This window comes from Bufo bufo, chromosome 2 (assembly GCF_905171765.1).
Source record: "Bufo bufo chromosome 2, aBufBuf1.1, whole genome shotgun sequence".
Taxonomy (NCBI): Eukaryota; Metazoa; Chordata; class Amphibia; order Anura; family Bufonidae; genus Bufo; species Bufo bufo.
This window is the reverse complement of record NC_053390.1, coordinates 250,332,019-250,352,355: the sequence shown is the minus strand read 5'-3', so window position 1 is coordinate 250,352,355 and position 20,337 is coordinate 250,332,019. Positions and strand designations below refer to the sequence as shown.

Genomic DNA, 20,337 nt, shown 5'->3' with positions numbered 1-20,337 from the left:
CGCTTATTTCTTTCAATGTTGATTAGTATGGCTAATGTTGATGAGTATGGCTAATGAAACCCCAAAAGTCAGTATCTCAGAAAATTTGAATATTATATAAGAACAGTTAAAAAAAGATTTTTAATACAGAAATGTTTGTCTATTGAAAGAAATGTACAATACAGTGGTCCCTCAAGATACAATGGCCTCAGTATACAATGGTCTTTTCTGACCCATAGTAAGTTGAAACTAGACTCAACATACAATGCCTCAGACTCAGATCCAATCAAAATAGCTGAATTAGTTGCTATTTAGCACCTATTTCTGACTTATATGCAAGGACTTGTTTTATGTTTCTTAGTTATCTGCTTTTTTTTTTCTTAAATCTTCATTTTCTCTTATCTTGGATGACATTTTGGAGCTTTGGAACCGATTACTCAACTTACAATGGTTTCAACATACAATGGTTGTCCTGGAACCAATATTGTAACTTGAGGGACCACTGTATATGCATTCAGTATTTGGTTGGGGCTCATAATTTGCATGACCCAATCTGAGTGTGTACCGTTAATAACCACCCTCTGTTTTCTATCACTGAGCCAGTTACTTACCCACATACAGACATTTTCTCCCAGTCCGAGCATTCTCATTTTATATACTAACCTTTTATGTGGTACAGTGTCAAATGCTTTGGAGAAGTCAAAATAGATATCCATTGACTTACCGCAGTCAAGTCTAGAACTTACCTCCTTATAGAAACTGATTGGTATTTTTGGCAGTATGGGCAGGTGCCAAGTCCTGCTGGAGAGTGAAATCAGTATCTCCATAAACTATATGGAGAAGAGGGGCACACCTCATATGATGATCAAATGGAACTGCAGCCAATGCGTTTAAACTATTTATTTGTTACAATAAAATAATATACGGTACCTAAATAGCATAAAATACGTTCACTAAAATACAATTAATACATAAATAACTATCTGTGTAAATTGAGAAAGCCAGTATAAATGTCACTGATATCCAATAAGATTGGTATATTTGATGGTGTTCAAGTTCAATTGCGCAATGGAAAATGCGCTATATCTCTCCTATTGTCGGGAAATAACTAGCAGCTATGGCTAGTATATTGCAATGTGATACAAAGTCTCGTATGTTACTTGCTGTTTGTTACAGCATATCAATTGATGCGATATAATGGCTTGGTGTGTATGAACACACTACTCACTGTTTGAAGCGGTATAATGTCCTGTCACTCGTGCTTGGCGTGGCGTCCCACGTGTTGCAGCACAAGAAGCCTCAGTTCCGGTCCGCTCTCAATATATGTGAGTAAGGTACTGTAGCAGGCAAAGAAACTGTCCGTTTTAGACGCCGGGGTATAAATGTTTTAACCCACTTGATTATCGGCGTTACTTTGGTGTCTGTTGGTTTAGACACAGATGGACTTGCATTTCTTCCTGATTGATATGTAGAAAGCGCTCCAGAAAAAACTTCAAATGTTGCGCAGATAATACGCTGCGGTTTCTTACTTGCTTTAGTTGAGACTTGTGCACCAGACGCGTTTCGGAGTTGGCAGTGACTCCTTCCTCAGTGGTCAAGTCTCATCTGTTATCCAAGGGTTTATATAGGGCTAAAGCCATCTGTTCATTATAATTAGTTTCATTTTCATGGGGTGGAACAGAAAATCTGGATTTAGGATTCCCGGCTATTTGACATTTAGTTATTCTATTGTTTGCACATAAATATATATCTATAGACATACTCTACATGTCTAAAATCCATAAGAATACATATATATGTATGTATACATGTATACAATAAAAATAAAAATAAAAATGAAAATAAACGCATTGGCTGATAGTATGATGTTTAAATGCGGTTTTTCATGTGAACCAAGTCCTACAAACATCATAGTCAGATTTGATATAAGTTTAGTTTAAAATTACTTATTAATACAGGATGGTTTGTATAAAACATGTGGTTGATCTAGAATCGTCATATATTTTTAATAAAAATTTAATAAATTTAATATTATTTGTTTCTCAATCTGATGCGGTTTTTGTGCGTTTTGTCCCTATAGACACAAATCTGATCTTTTTTTGGGTGCATATATAATACAAAAATACAGACAAGATCAGATTTTTAGAAATACCGCTCTTCAAGATTTTAACATGATAAAAATGATAAAAGATTAAAAATTAAAAATGTGACCAACATATATGATGTATGAATAAAATTTATAGAATTGTCTAGTGGGTCATTCATTGATCAAGCTAGATGTCTATTCTATATTAATAATGATAAAATTCCACTGTTTGTTCAGCATCATATGTCCCATCTTTTGCTATTTGACCGTGTCTACATCCTTATTCATTATACCTCATAGGGATTGATCTCCATATGTAGGCGTCTCCGGACAAACGGCATCATATATATGTATATATATTAGTTGTAAAGATATATGTTGCAATATAGAGTATAATTCATATGGGATTAAAATGGTGCTGAACAATACGTATGGAACTGATGAATAAAATATGGTAAAAGTAATAAAATAAGTTTGTGTAAAATATATGTATGCTTAAATACAATATAATTGAATAAGATATTAATATAATCATAATTAGTGTATCGATTTTATAATTGGCATTAATTGAAAATATATGAATTGTTTATATATATGTCTAATAATACGTGCAAGGTCAATACTCTATAAAAAAACAAAAACCTCCATTTCCGCGTTTAATCCTAGAGGGAGGATAGAATTGAACTCGAAAATTTTTTGGGATTCAATTCTAGACATGCGACTTATATGGTCTCCTCCTCTCCAGTGAATATTCACTTTTTCCAAGGCTGCAAAAGTCATTCCATGTGGATTTTGGTTATGTACCATTTTAAAATGGAGGGATAAGGTGTGTTTATCATAACCTTTTTTGATGTTGGAGATATGTTCAGCAATACGTTTTTTCAGTGTTCTTTTTGTTCTGCCCACATATTGTTTTCTGCATGGGCATTGAATGATATATATAACACTTTCTGTATTGCATGTCAAGAACTCTCTGATTTTATGAGTGTGAGTGTTGCTGGTGGATTTGACTTCAATGGTTTTTTTAGGGAATGAGGTGGATCTACATCCCATACATGCCCCACATCTATGAAAGCCTGTTAACCCTATCCATTTTTGGATTGATGATATATTTGGGGATTTATTAATAATTGTAGGTGCTACCAATAAGCCCAAATTGGGAGCATTGGTGAAGGTGATTTGGGGTTTATTTGGTAGAGTATGACCTATTATTTTATCTTTGACAATATGGTGCCAATGTTTGTTGATTATATATCTAATCTTTTTATATTGGGAATTAAAAGGCAATATTAGTCTTACATTATCATCAGTCTTTGGGGTTTCTATTTTATCCGAAAAAAAGGAATTACGATCAAGTTTGCGCACTATTTCCAGGGAGGATTCCAATACTTGCAGTGGGTACTTTTTCTGCAAAAATTGATCCTTTAGTTTTATTGCTTCTGATTCAAAAATTTCTTCTTTTGAGCAATTTCTTTTAATCCGTCTAAATTGGCCTGATGGAATATTGACCAACCATTGTGGTAGATGGCAGCTATCATATAATATATAGCTGTTTTTAGACGTTGGTTTTTGATATGTGCTGCATACTAATTTTTCCTTTTCTATACAAATTTGCAAATCCAAAAATTCAACTGAGGAGGTACTTGTAATGGACGTAAAGTGCAAGTTCAGTGTGTTGTCATTAATATTTTCTAAAAAGAGATCAAGTGATATTTGATCACCCCTCCATATAAACAGCACGTCGTCTATATAACGATTCCAGAGCACCAGGTCTGTCCCCAGCCTTGGGACAATAATGTCCTGTTCCCACTGGGCCATAAAAAGGTTGGCATAGCTGGGGGCAAACCTGGTGCCCATGGCTGTACCCTGCACTTGAACGTAAAACTCTGTATTAAAATAAAAATAATTATGGTTCAATATAAATCGCACCGCCTCCGTTATATATTCTATCTGTTGAATAGGTAATTTTCCATCATGTATTAATTGTTCTTTCATAGCGTGGATGCCCTGATCATGGAGGTACATGCGGTCAAACAATTACAGAAAGACAACAACATAGTGATACGCCCCGCAGATAAAGGCGGGGCAATCGTCATTTTAGAAGCAGAAAAATACAACAACGAATGTAAGAGGCAATTAGGGGATATCAAAACATATAAAAAACTAAAATCAGACCCTACAATAAATTATCATCTGGAATTATTAGAATTATGCAATAAAGGTCTACAACAAGAAATTCTAACAAAAGAGGAATATAATTATATACTGAATACCCAACAAAGACTACCCGTCTTTTATTGCATCCCAAAACTGCATAAAAACCATACTGACCCCCCAGGACGACCCATTATTTCGGGTATAAATTCACTAACAGCGAATCTGTCTCAATACATAGACAGACTATTGCAACCTGTGGTGAAAAAAATTAGATCCTACACTAAGGATACGACCCAAATAATTAAAATAATAGAAGAAATAAAATGGGATCCAAAATGGATTATAGGTACATTAGATGTACAGTCTCTGTACACTATAATCCATCATGATCAGGGCATCCACGCTATGAAAGAACAATTAATACATGATGGAAAATTACCTATTCAACAGATAGAATATATAACGGAGGCGGTGCGATTTATATTGAACCATAATTATTTTTATTTTAATACAGAGTTTTACGTTCAAGTGCAGGGTACAGCCATGGGCACCAGGTTTGCCCCCAGCTATGCCAACCTTTTTATGGCCCAGTGGGAACAGGACATTATTGTCCCAAGGCTGGGGACAGACCTGGTGCTCTGGAATCGTTATATAGACGACGTGCTGTTTATATGGAGGGGTGATCAAATATCACTTGATCTCTTTTTAGAAAATATTAATGACAACACACTGAACTTGCACTTTACGTCCATTACAAGTACCTCCTCAGTTGAATTTTTGGATTTGCAAATTTGTATAGAAAAGGAAAAATTAGTATGCAGCACATATCAAAAACCAACGTCTAAAAACAGCTATATATTATATGATAGCTGCCATCTACCACAATGGTTGGTCAATATTCCATCAGGCCAATTTAGACGGATTAAAAGAAATTGCTCAAAAGAAGAAATTTTTGAATCAGAAGCAATAAAACTAAAGGATCAATTTTTGCAGAAAAAGTACCCACTGCAAGTATTGGAATCCTCCCTGGAAATAGTGCGCAAACTTGATCGTAATTCCTTTTTTTCGGATAAAATAGAAACCCCAAAGACTGATGATAATGTAAGACTAATATTGCCTTTTAATTCCCAATATAAAAAGATTAGATATATAATCAACAAACATTGGCACCATATTGTCAAAGATAAAATAATAGGTCATACTCTACCAAATAAACCCCAAATCACCTTCACCAAGGCTCCCAATTTGGGCTTATTGGTAGCACCTACAATTATTAATAAATCCCCAAATATATCATCAATCCAAAAATGGATAGGGTTAACAGGCTTTCATAGATGTGGGGCATGTATGGGATGTAGATCCACCTCATTCCCTAAAAAAACCATTGAAGTCAAATCCACCAGCAACACTCACACTCATAAAATCAGAGAGTTCTTGACATGCAATACAGAAAGTGTTATATATATCATTCAATGCCCATGCAGAAAACAATATGTGGGCAGAACAAAAAGAACACTAAAAAAACGTATTGCTGAACATATCTCCAACATCAAAAAAGGTTATGATAAACACACCTTATCCCTCCATTTTAAAATGGTACATAACCAAAATCCACATGGAATGACTTTTGCAGCCTTGGAAAAAGTGAATATTCACTGGAGAGGAGGAGACCATATAAGTCGCATGTCTAGAATTGAATCCCAAAAAATTTTCGAGTTCAATTCTATCCTCCCTCTAGGATTAAACGCGGAAATGGAGGTTTTTGGTTTTTTATAGAGTATTGACCTTGCACGTATTATTAGACATATATATAAACAATTCATATATTTTCGATTAATGCCAATTATAAAATCGATACACTAATTATGATTATATTAATATCTTATTCAATTATATTGTATTTAAGCATACATATATTTTACACAAACTTATTTTATTACTTTTACCATATTTTATTCATCAGTTCCATACGTATTGTTCAGCACCATTTTAATCCCATATGAATTATACTCTATATTGCAACATATATCTTTACAACTAATATATATACATATATATGATGCCGTTTGTCCGGAGACGCCTACATATGGAGACCAATCCCTATGAGGTATAATGAATAAGGATGTAGACACGGTCAAATAGCAAAAGATGGGACATATGATGCTGAACAAACAGTGGAATTTTATCATTATTAATATAGAATAGACATCTAGCTTGATCAATGAATGACCCACTAGACAATTCTATAAATTTTATTCATACATCATATATGTTGGTCACATTTTTAATTTTTAATCTTTTATCATTTTTATCATGTTAAAATCTTGAAGAGCGGTATTTCTAAAAATCTGATCTTGTCTGTATTTTTGTATTATATATGCACCCAAAAAAAGATCAGATTTGTGTCTATAGGGACAAAACGCACAAAAACCGCATCAGATTGAGAAACAAATAATATTAAATTTATTAAATTTTTATTAAAAATATATGACGATTCTAGATCAACCACATGTTTTATACAAACCATCCTGTATTAATAAGTAATTTTAAACTAAACTTATATCAAATCTGACTATGATGTTTGTAGGACTTGGTTCACATGAAAAACCGCATTTAAACATCATACTATCAGCCAATGCGTTTATTTTCATTTTTATTTTTATTGTATACATGTATACATACATATATATGTATTCCTATGGATTTTAGACATGTAGAGTATGTCTATAGATATATATTTATGTGCAAACAATAGAATAACTAAATGTCAAATAGCCGGGAATCCTAAATCCAGATTTTCTGTTCCACCCCATGAAAATGAAACTAATTATAATGAACAGATGGCTTTAGCCCTATATAAACCCTTGGATAACAGATGAGACTTGACCACTGAGGAAGGAGTCACTGCCAACTCCGAAACGCGTCTGGTGCACAAGTCTCAACTAAAGCAAGTAAGAAACCGCAGCGTATTATCTGCGCAACATTTGAAGTTTTTTCTGGAGCGCTTTCTACATATCAATCAGGAAGAAATGCAAGTCCATCTGTGTCTAAACCAACAGACACCAAAGTAACGCCGATAATCAAGTGGGTTAAAACATTTATACCCCGGCGTCTAAAACGGACAGTTTCTTTGCCTGCTACAGTACCTTACTCACATATATTGAGAGCGGACCGGAACTGAGGCTTCTTGTGCTGCAACACGTGGGACGCCACGCCAAGCACGAGTGACCGGACATTATACCGCTTCAAACAGTGAGTAGTGTGTTCATACACACCAAGCCATTATATCGCATCAATTGATATGCTGTAACAAACAGCAAGTAACATACGAGACTTTGTATCACATTGCAATATACTAGCCATAGCTGCTAGTTATTTCCCGACAATAGGAGAGATATAGCGCATTTTCCATTGCGCAATTGAACTTGAACACCATCAAATATACCAATCTTATTGGATATCAGTGACATTTATACTGGCTTTCTCAATTTACACAGATAGTTATTTATGTATTAATTGTATTTTAGTGAACGTATTTTATGCTATTTAGGTACCGTATATTATTTTATTGTAACAAATAAATAGTTTAAACGCATTGGCTGCAGTTCCATTTGATCATCATATGAGGTGTGCCCCTCTTCTCCATATAGTTCATCTACCTACCTAGAAGATTGGGGATATCTTTCTTTTAGGGGGAGCACCCATTCCGTATAAATTGGAGGGTGAGCCAATCCAATCCTATTTCTAGTATCTCCATAAAGCTTGTCAGCAGAGGGAAGCATTAAGTGCTCTAACATTTCCTGGTAGATCGCTGCACTTACTTTGGACTTGACATAACACAGTGGACCAACACCAGCAGATAACATGGCTCCTTAAACCATCCCTGACTGGGGAAACTTCACACTGGACCTCAAGCAAATCGGATTGTGTGCCTCTCCACTCTTCCTCCAGACTCTGGCATCTTGACTTCCAAATTAAATGCTAAATTTACCTCATGTGAAAACAGGACTTTGGACCTTTTTCTCCTTAGCCCAGGTAAGACGCTTATGACATTGTCTCTGGTTGGACACAAGGAATGTGACAGTTGTAGACCATGTCCTGAATACGTCTGCATGGTGGCTCTTAACGCGCTGACTCCAGCTGCAGTCTACTCCTTGTGAATCTCCCCCAAATTTCTGGATGGCCTTTTCTTGACAATCCTTTCAAGGCTGCGCTTATTCTTGTTGCTTGTGTACATTTTCCCACCATACTATTTCCTTCCACTCAACTGTCCATTAATATGCTTGGATACAGCACTCTGACTTGGAAACTGTTAAGTCAGTGGTCTTCCCAATGATTAGCCTACTGAACCAGACCAAGGGATGGTTTAACCCTTAGAAAATCGTTTTTGCGTTGTTGTTTTTTCACTCCCTGCCTTACCAGAGTCATAACTTTTTTATTTTTCCGTTCACATAACCTTAAGAGGGCTTATTTTTTGCGGGATAAGTTGTACTTACCAATGGCACCATTTACAGTTGCATATAATGTAGTGGAAAGCAGGAAAAAAATCCAAATGGGATGGAATTGAAAAAAAAAATGGAATTCTGCCAGTTTGATGATTTATTTTTATTTTTTTACGGCGTTCACTATGCAGTAAAATTGACTTATTACCTTAATTCTTCAGGTCCGTACAATTAGAACAATGCCACACTTGTATAGTTTTTTGGGGGTTTTAGCACTGAAAAAAAATAAAAACCTTGACAAAAATAATTTTTCATCACCATATTCTGACCCCTATAACTTTTTTGTAGTTATGTGTACAGAGCTGTGTGGAGGGCCCATTTTTTTGCAGGGCGATCTGTACTTTTCAGTGATACCATTTTGAAGTGTGTTTGACTTTTTGATCACTATGAATTATTATTAATATTTAGTGACAAAAAATAGTGAAATGGCCTTTGTATTTTTTTCCGTTACCATATTCGGGATTAATATTGTTATATTTTCATCGTATGGGCGTTTTAGCACGAGGCGATGACCATGATGTGTATTTTTTTTTAATTGGTTATGCATTTTTATTTTGTGGAACACGTCATTTACAATATACCAATACAGTGCCGCCACCTGGTGGCCTGTATTGGTATATTTTAGTAATGGCTGTCAGATCCTGCTTGAGACTTCCAGCTATTACGGGGAGCGCTGTTATGGCAGTGCTCAGCACCCGCTTCCAGACAGCTCAGTTGCCATTGTCACATTTGACCACGGGATCTGAGGGGTTAAATGTATGCGATCAGCCTTATGGCTGATTGTATACATCCGCTGCGGGTCTCTGCAGTTTGGAACGACAGAAACACAGTGGCTATGGTGCCCACTGCACACACACCGTCTTTAAAGTGCCGACTTCTTCCGTACATGTGTTTTGCAGAGGTCACAAAGGGGTTAAAGGCTTAGGAAACCTTTGCAGGTGTTCGGTGTTGATTAGCGGATTAGAGTGTGACACCATGAGTCTACAATATTGAACTTTTTCACAATATTCTCATTTTTTGAGATACTGACTTTTGGGGTTTGATAGCTGTAAGCTATAATGATCAACATTAAAATGGAAATTGATTAGATCACCCTGTATGTAAAGAATCACTTTTTGAATTTAATTACTGACATACATTAACGTCGATGATATTCTAATTTATTAAGCTGCACTACTGTTATAAACATTCTCTTACGGGGTTGTTATGTGTAATTACGGTGGGTTCAGGAAAACCCCTTAAATTTGACAAAGGATTATTGACTAGTGGAAGCTTGGTACAATAAAGCAGTTTTCTCTAGATATCATTTTTTTTCCTGAAGAAATAGCCCTGTTGTGTATAACTAATTGTTCATGTCTGTATTCATATAAAACAGAATAATTCATTATAAATGTTTAATTAATCAAATGGAAAAAGAACATTTTGAGAACAATACACTTGCATTTACAGAGATATCAGAATTTCTAGCCAAGCCTGTCATTTATTGGTCTCTATTTACTTTAGTCACTAGGAGAAATTCTTTAATGTGTTTGTGCAGTTTTCTGTTTGACCAAGCATAATGGATTCATATTATACAGGAATACACACAATGGTTCTCATTGACTATACCTTAATTCCTATTTGTATATACCGTATATACACCTGCAGAATGTGAAGAACTGCATATACATCACAGGACAAAGGCGGAATCCTGTTCTCAGAGTTAAAATAAAGAAATCAATAAGCACAGTTAACGTTTGCTGAATTTATTTAATATGTACATTAAAATTGTTTTCTTGAACTACATTATATACATTACAGTATGTACAATATTTTAAGCCAAACACGCTGATCACATTACAGAAGACATTGTCCTTCTGCTCAGTGGCGTACCAAGGGGGGGGGGCGGGGGGGGCGGCCCGCCCCGGGTGCCACTCACAAGGGGGGTGCCAGCCGCGACTGAGGATAAAAAAAAAATAAAAAAATAAAAAAAATAAAAAAAATATGTGGCGAGTGGGCCGGCCCAGGCGTGGCACTGTGATAGGGGCAGGGCTCCAGATGGTCTCTCCCTCCCCCTGTGCTGCTGCCGCCGCGGCGAATAAGAAGAGGGACAGGGCCGGGGGAGGGGCTGTGGCCACTGCGCCACCAATAAAGATAACTGAGCTGTTAATACAAATACAGGAGGCGGGTGCCGGAATCAAATAGCCGGCACCCGACCTCTATGACAGGGAGCTGCGATCAGCTGCAGTTAACCACTTAGGTGCCGCTCCCTGTCACAGAGGTCGGGTGCCGCTATTTGATTCCGGCACCCGCCTCCTGTATTTGTATTAACAGCTCAGTTATCTTCAGAGTGCCCCCCCCCCCCAGTATAATAAACATTGATTGTGGCGCCCCCCCCCAGTATAATAAACATTGAGTGCGCCCCCCCCCCAGTATAATAAACATTGGTGGGCAGTGGGCAGTGCCAATGAGGGTTAAAAAATAAAAAATTAACTCACCTCCTCCAATTGATCGCGTAGCTGCTGCCGGTCTCCTTGTAATTTCTTCAGGACCTGTGGTGACGTCACTGAGCTCCAGCCTCTATCACATGGTACATTACCATGGTGATGTATCATGTGATGTATCATGTGATGAGCTCAGTGACATCACCACAGGTCCTGCGTCCTGAAGAAAAAGTACATGAGACCGGCTGCTACGCGATCAATTGGAGGTGGTGAGTTAATTTTTATTTATTTTTTTAACCCTCATTGGCACTGCCCACCAATGTTTATTATGTTGGGGGGGGGGCGCACTGTGCCACCAATGTTTATTATACTGGGGTGTTGGGGGGGGCGCACTGCACCACCAATGTTTATATGTTTATTATGCTAGGGAGGGGGGGCGCACTGCCCACCAATGTTTATATGTTTATTATGCTAGGGAGGGGGGGCGCACTGCCCACCAATGTTTATTATGTTGGGGGGGGCACACTGCGCCATCAATGTTTATTATACTGGGGTGTTGGGGGGGGGCGCACTGCACCACCAATGTTTATATGTTTATTATACTAGGGAGGGGGGCGCACTGCGCCACCAATGTTTATTATGTTGGGGGGGGCACACTGCGCCACCAATGTTTATTATACTAGGGTGTTGGGGGGGGCGCACTGCACCACCACACCAATGTTTATATGTTTATCATACTAGGGAGGGGGGGCGCACTGCGCCACCAATGTTTATTATACTGGGGTTTAAGGGGGTGCAGGTTTTTATTTTATTAAGGAAGGGTTAAGGGGTCTATTAAGGGGTGGTTAATGGGTTTTATTAAGGGGGGTTAATGGGTTTATTTCGTTAAGGGGGTGTGCAGAGGTTTATTATTTTATTAAGGGGTTTTATTTTTATTTATAAATATTATTGAAAACATTGAAAAAAGTTTGTGCATGTTTTCTTAACTTTCTTGGGGGGGGTGCCAAACAAAGGGTTCGCCCCGGGTGCCAAATGCTCTAGGTACGCCCCTGCTTCTGCTTCCCTCTCTGAAGATGAGGTTTGAACCTGTGTACAATAGACAATATAGATAAAGTCAGTAAAATTCTAAGGCACTAGGTGACTGTGAAGATGAACAACAGCACAGTATAGAATATGTCTATGGCCTACTTATATAGATATATAGTATTCCTATTCACTCTCCATTACCTTCCACTATGGTTTTGTGGTGTTTTTCTTTACATTCCAGCATGCTGTAGTGCTTTAGGTGTGGTGGTTTTGTGGCATTTTTTCACAACATGGAAAACCGCATGTATAACTTTCATGTGTGGTACTGCACGATTTAACACAAAACATTTTAAGAACTGGAATAAAAAAACTACCATCATTAGACTGCATGCAGTCTTCGATTCTGCAGATTTTTTGTTGTTGTTATGATTAAAGGGATTTTACTATTGATGACCTATCCTCAGGATAGGTCATCAATATCTGTTCGAAAGAAAAAAACCAACAGCTCACGCTGCACGGGGAAAGGGCAATACCCATGTCAACTGCAGTTGAGAAAGGCTGGACGGGCCGAAACGTGTTCTGTTAATTTTGTAGTTGTAATAAAGAGTACAACATATTGAAGACAAGAACGCTTGCTGGGACTTCTTTCATTGGAATCAATATCAGTTCAGCAGGGGTCCGACACCCCCGTTGATCAGCTGGTTAAAGAGAAGGCCACGCGTTGTGCAAGCGCTGCCTTTTCTTCATTGTTTACCCGCTTCCCGTTGACATCACAGTGGCAAGCAGATGCAATTACAAGCAGTCCCATTTGTTTCAAGTGTATAGGAAGGAGCCACCCCATAGAAGTCAATGAGACGCTTGTAATTACACCTGTTCGCCGATGCATTGTCGACACCGAGCAGGTAAACAATGAAGGGAAGGCTGCGCTCACACACAGCGCGACCTTCTCTTCAAACAGCTGATTTGGCAGTGGTGTTGGGTGTCGGACCCCTGCCAATCTGATACTGATGACCTGTCCTTAGGATAACGAAAAAAATAAAATAAAGCAGCACTCTGCAAACCAAATAAAGTACAACAATGCCATAGTTATAGAAAACATTCTGGTGCTAATGCTACGCTTATTTTGTAAATTTGAGATTCTTGGCAAATACATTTTGTACAAAATTATTTGGGCCCGTCTGCCAAACGTCAAGGCGATCTCTGTAAGACGGGAACCTAACACTAAATACTACCTGGTATGTGCCATAACGGTCACCACAAAATTCAACCACCTTAGGATAAGTCATCAATAGTAAAATCCCCCCAAAAAACTTTAAAGGATAGGTCATCAATATCAGACTGGTGGGGGTCTGACTCCTGGTATCTCAGCCGATCAGCTATTGAAGAGGCCATGACCTTTGGTAAGCGCCTTGGCACTTCATAGGCCAGTGACATCAGGTTCATCGGTCGTGGGACCTAGGCACGGCTCAATCTCATTCAAATAAATGGGACTAAGCGGCAATACCAAGTCAGCCACTATCTAGTGGATGGCGCTGTGCTTAGTAAGCGGTGGGGAAGAGTCATACCCCACCAATCTCATATTGATGCCTTATCCTGATGATAGGTCATCAATATGAGAATCTTGGAAAACCCCTTTAAGAAGTGCACAACTATTGCCCATTGGTACAGTGGTCCAAAGGATACTATATATTTACGTTCACATTCACACTGAAATCTCTCCAAAAGACCACCCCTTATCCAGACCTGAACTCTTGTCATAGGTTTTTAGTTCCATCATATATTACACACACTGGATATTGAAGATCACCTACCAGAGGACCACTTTTCAATGCAGTTTTGGTTGGTTGTCTTAAAGAGATTTAACTGTATTTATTTCCTGACATACCATAGATTAGCGCATAATAGTACAGACTAGGCAGAACAATACATTGCCATATTCCCATAAGTCACTGAAAGGAAAACTGCTGATAGAAAGTCATGCAGATTTGATCAGAAATTACAGTATGCCAGTTCTCATTTCCTATGATATCTTTCCCCTGCTTTTGGGTAAATTCTATACATTATAACAGTTCAGAACAGGCTGTAGTAAGCATAGCTCTTAATCTTTATTAGGTGGAAATGACAGATATTCAGCCATATTCAAGTATAAAAGTGCATCTCAATTTTTTTTTTTAAATCATTGACAAGTTAATTTATTTCAGTAAAGCTTCATTCACACGTCAGTGTCTTGGTCAGTGATTTCAATCAGTGATTGTGAGCCAAAACCAGGACACAGGGTAAGGTATAAGGGAAAGATCTGCACCTGTTCTGTGTTTAGAGCCACTCCTGGTTTTGGCTCACAATCACTGATGGAAATCACTGACGTGTTAATGAGGTATAACACAATTTAAAAAAAGTGAAGCTCATACATTATATAGATTCATTACGCACAGTGTCATGCTCTAGTGAGGGTCCTACTGACCCCTACAACATATCTCAGGCAAGCAATCAGACAAGGCAAAGACCAACATGAATTCTTTATTCTCAGAATCAGGACATGACAGTAAACTGGATCAGCAGGTATGGGACCAGTGGCAGGTAATACCACTGGACCAAGTGCACCGGTTTGACATGGCGCCAAACCCAGAGGGCAGTGACTCAGTGAGCCCCGTTCTTCACAGAGCCCCTGATGGTGGGGATTAAGGCTACTTTCACACTGGCGTTTTGGTTTCCGTTTGTGAGATCCGTTCAGGGATCTCACAAGCGGTCCAAAACAGATCAGTTTTGCCCGAATGCATTCTGAATGGAAAAGGATCCGCTCAGAATGCATCAGTTTGCCTCCTATCAGTCTCCATTCTGCTTTGGAGGCTGACACCTTGCTTGCAGCATTTTGGTGACGAAACTGAGCTAAAAAGATCCATCCTGACACACAATGTAAGTCAAGGGGGATGAATCCGTTTTCACTGACACAATAGAAAACCGATCCGTCCCCCATTGACTTTCAATGGTGTTCAAGATGGATCCATCATGGCAATGTTAAAGATAATACAAATTGATCCATTCTGAACGGATGCAGACATTTGTATTATCTGAATGGATCTGTCTGTGTAGATCCATGACGGATCCGCACTAAACGCAAGTGTGAAAGTAGCCTAACTTAACAGAGGCTCACTGGTCGCACCTCCAGGATGGTCGCGGTGCACTTGGCTACTTACCTGCAGAGACTGATGGTGCAAGAACTGGAACCCAAAACCGCATAGGACATAGATCAGACAAGAAAACAGGAACCAGAACACAAGCAGATGTCTGGATCCCATGCAGAACACCACATGGCGGTCACATGTAGGGCTGCACACATAGACTATTTGTTTTCTCTCCAGAGAACCGAGGAGCCCTCTCACTGAAGGAATAGACTCGGACTAGCAGATGCCTGTTCTCCATGTGGAATTAATCCATGGGCGGACAAACAGCTGCACCACAAGACACAGCACCGGACTAGCAGGTGCCCGTTCCCCATGCGGAGTAAGTCCATGGGCAGACGAACAGCTGCACCACAAGACAAAGTGACCTACGTGACAACACAGGTCAGATGGAAAATCCCCAGGTCAGGTGCACAGCTCCTGCACCCAACAAAGCTGGAGACAGACTGACCCCAAACCCACAGCTCACAGGTATATAAAGAGCAGGATAACAAGGTCATCTGACACCTAGCAGACACACCCAGACCAGACCATTAACCCCATCAGAAACGAGATAAGGGGAGCATGCATACATAAGGAGTAGTTCACACACAGGCTGCCACAACTACACGTAGGTCATAGAAACCAGCCTACGCGGAATCCACTGCAGCCAGTAAGCCAGAGAGCTACTAAAGCAAGTACGTACGGCAGCCCGTGACACAGTGAACTACACTGTAACACACAGAGTGATCTCTTTCGAGCGTTAATTTTTAAAAAAATGTTCATGAATATCGCTTACAGCTAATTAAAACCAAAAGTCTGAAAATTAGAATATTATATAAGACCAATTAAAAAATGATTTTTGATACAGAAATGCTGGCCTACTGAAAAGCATGTACAGTATATGCACTCAATACTTGGTCAGGGCTCCTTTTGAATGAACTACTGCATCAATGCGGTGTGGCATGGAGACGATCAGCCTGTGGCACTGCTGAGGTGTTATGGAAACCCAGGTTGCTTTGATAGCAGCCTTCAGCACGTCTGCATTGTTGGGTCTAGGGTCTTATACCTCATATATTCTCTAGGGGGTTTAGGTCAGGCAAGATCACTTTGTGTGTAATGAATCTATTTAATATTAGTTTCACTTTATGAATTGAATTACTGAAATAAATTTACTTTTCGATGAAATTCGAATTTATTGAGAGCACCTGTAGACTGCAACTTAGGTCAACTATGAGCTGAAACCATGCCGAAGTTATATTGAGATGGCCATGGTAGCAGAATAAACCACCCTTTTACATGGACCAAGAATCACGGAAACTTAAGTTTGTATGAATGCTCAAAAAAAGGTGGTAAAAATGCAAATGCTTGTTTATCAGGTGATAATAATTTCATGTAGCACCAAAAATCTTTGTTTTTCGGCAGCCCATCGCCTGTGTAAACAATGAAACTGTATGGAAATGAACAATCATCGTTATGGTCATTCATCTCCATACACTAGCAATAATTGCTTCATGTAAATGCAGCAAATGAATGAGCATTAGAAACTGCCTCATTCCCGATCATTGCCCGCTCGATTGACCCATGTAAAAGGACCCTGAGGCCTCATGCACACGACCGTGCCGTTTTTTGCGGTCTGCAAACTGCGGATCCACAAAAAACGGAAGCCGCCCGTATGCCTTCTGCAATTTTTCGGAATGGAACGGGCGGCCCATTGTAGACATGCCTATTCTTGTCCGCAAAACAGACAAGAATAGGACATGCTATATTTTTTTTGCGGGGCCACGGAACGGTGCAACGGATGCGGACAGCACACGGAGTGCTGTCCGCATCTTTTGCGGCCCTATTGAAGTGAATGGGTCCGCACCCGAGCCGCAAAAACTGCGGCTCGGATGCGGACCCGTAAAACGGTTGTGTGCATGAGGCCTAAGGCTCAGCTTCATGCAGGACTTTGGCTAAGGGCTCATTCACACGAACGTGTGCTTCCCGTTGCCGTATTGCAGCCCGAATTTGCGGATTCGCAATACACGGGCACCGTTCCGTGTGCATTCCGCATCAGAGATGTGGACCCATTCACTTCAATGGGTCTGCAAATCTGGAGATGCGGAACGGAAGCACGTAACGGAACAATACGGAAGCACTACGGAGTGCTTCCTGGGGTTCCGTTCCGTGCTTCCGCACCGCAAAAAGATAGAACTTGCTGTATCTTTTTGCGGAACGGATGGATCGCGGGGTCTGTGATCCCCGTGCGGCTGCCCCACGGACAATGCCCGTGCATTGCGGCTCGCAATTTGCGGTGCACAGCACGGGCACGGGCTTCACACGTGAACAAGCCCTAAGCATGCTAGAAGATAGGATGTGGATAGTGTGGTCCAGCCTGATTACAAATTACAAACTGTAAATTATGTGAAGTTTGTAAATGATAGATTCTATAGTTTATATTACTCTATGGATCCTAATAACAATGAACTACTAATTATGGATGGAAATATTATTAGCTCATATGAGCAGCGCTTTCTGCCCGTCTGTGTCAGTCTCAGTCTCTTTATTCTGTACTTTTGTCATGTAGTGTATTTCTTCAGTCAGGTGTTGTATGTGCACCTTCATACAAGGTCTTAGGCCTCACGCACACGTCCGTTGTTTTGGTCCGCATCCGAGCCGCAGATTTTGCGGCTTGGATGCGGACCCATTCACTTCAATGGGGCCGCAAAAGATGCGGACAGCACTCCGTGTGCTGTCCACATCCATTGCTCCGTTCCGTGGTCCGCAATTTTTTTTTTCCTATTCTTGTCCGTTTTGCGGACAAGAATAGGCAGTTATATCAATGGCTGTCCGTGCCAATCCGCAATCCGCCTTCCGTGTTTTGCGGATCCGCAATTTGCAGACCGCAAAACACACAATGGTCGTGTGCATGAGGCCTTATTCACACAGTCAGTGTCTGGTCAGTGATTTCCATCAGTGATTGTGAGGAAAAAAGACAGGAGCGCAGCCCCCACAGAGATAAGGTTTATGGCAATGTACAAATAATAATAGTAAAAAAATATTGTCAAAATCAATCGATAGTTTTGGATACATAAAAGAGAAGTCATTTTGGACCCTTGCTGTCACATTTTATAAACAGTATATATAAATTTAATTCCTGTTTATGGTTATGATCTGGAAAATGTACCTGTTTTGATTTGACGATCTTCTGACAATAGTCACATATTCATCTCCTATCTGGCTATAACAAATATATCTGCATTTTCTTGAGACCCCACCGAGTTGTTTTTCACTTTGCTGCATCTAGGAAAGAATCATATTTATACAGTCAATTATTTATGGAATTTATTGTTTCGCTCTTGAACACATTTATGATGCCAGTTTCCGGCAAGTTTGTGCACCTGTACACCATGGTCCATGTGACGGCTGCATGTCCAAGACCGATTGTGGCTCAGCTGATACGAATTCATTGTATCATATTGATCTATGATGCTATGAGATCCAGCCTGACTGTGGGTGAACATTATATTTTTGCTTATATAGTTGTCACCATGCATAATAAAAACAATATAAATTAAATTTGAATACACTCATAATGCATTAAAAGTCATGTAGTTAAATAATAACAAATAACTTGATAGGGATCTGCTTTGATGAAGATGAGAAAGGTAAAAAAAATATTATTATTTTTTTTGGGGGGGGGGGGGGAGGTCAGAGCAGTAAGGTTCTGTTCACACTGACATATATACTAAATGCATGGCCCATACAACAACAGTCTACCACTGTAAAAAATAACAGTATGATTTATGGTACAGAAAAGTGATTCATATTAAAATAACTCAATTTCAAGATATATTGGGTATACCAAAACCTATGGTTGCATGTTTATGTTCGGAACATTTCCTGGCATATTCGTCAAACGTGCAAAGTGTGAGCATAACCAAAAAATTAGACTGTACACTTCATTTGTGCAAAATAGTTGTAAAATATCTCATACAGTACATATTGGTGGAAGGATAGGCTTTGTTAGAGGTCATACTCTTTATCACTAACTTTGTAAACTCCTCAAAAAGTTATATGTTAGGAATGACAAGGCAATGGGTAAAATTAATCAAAAGCGAACCTGTCACCACAAAGTGCAGTGCAATCTGCAGAATATGCCAGATGTTAGACCTCTGCGATATTATATTGTTGACCTAGGACATCTATATAGAAGTTCTAGAGATCCACCTTAAGAAATTCTGATCCATTTTCAGAGGCTGAAAGCAAATCAAAGCTACTGACTGATATCTTGTACTTTAAAAGTAACCAACACACTTTATATACAATCTGTAATTATATATATATATATATATATATATATATATATATATATATATATATATAATAAATGAAATCCGCAGCACATCCAGGTAGTGAACAAGTGAAAGAAGCTTTAATCACCAAGCATGCGACGTTTCAATCCTCTCAATGGGATTTTTCTCAAGCAGTCTTGAGAAAAATCCCATTGAGAGGATTGAAACGTCGCATGCTTGGTGATTAAAGCTTCTTTCACTTGTTCACTACCTGGATGTGCTGCGGATTTCATTTATTTTATATTATTTGGAGGTGGATCGCCGACTCAGCCGCTGGCACTCCGTCTGTACCCTTCAGACAGTGGTGCTGCCCACATTCCTTGATTTATATATATATACACACACACATATATATATTATGATACTGTCTTCTAAAAATCATAATATATTACTATGGAATTTAGCAACTTACTTGCAAATTTTGTAGCAACATCTGAGGAACATCTCCCAGACGGTCTTCTTTAAAGAAGCACATCCACAAATGTAAAGTAAGGGAGTTACAGCAGCATTGAGACGTGGCAGAATGACAATGACATCGGTGCATACATTATTACTGGGAATGCACCAGTCAACAAATATCAGAATACAGGTAATGGACCTTGTGAATAGCGGCCCCCATAGCAGAATAAAACAGGCTGCTACAGCTATAATCAAATAAAGAGAGGTCTT

General features: G+C 39.1%; 1 long non-coding RNA gene across 1 annotated transcript; it reads left to right on the top strand.

Moving 5' to 3' along the window:
* Window positions 1-1,466: 1,466 nt before the first annotated feature.
* On the top strand, window positions 1,467-16,389 carry LOC120991419. Its single transcript, XR_005776667.1, has 3 exons — window positions 1,467-1,477; window positions 10,372-10,374; window positions 16,224-16,389. It is a non-coding gene; the product is annotated as an uncharacterized LOC120991419 (long non-coding RNA).
* The last annotated feature ends 3,948 nt before the right edge of the window (window positions 16,390-20,337 follow it).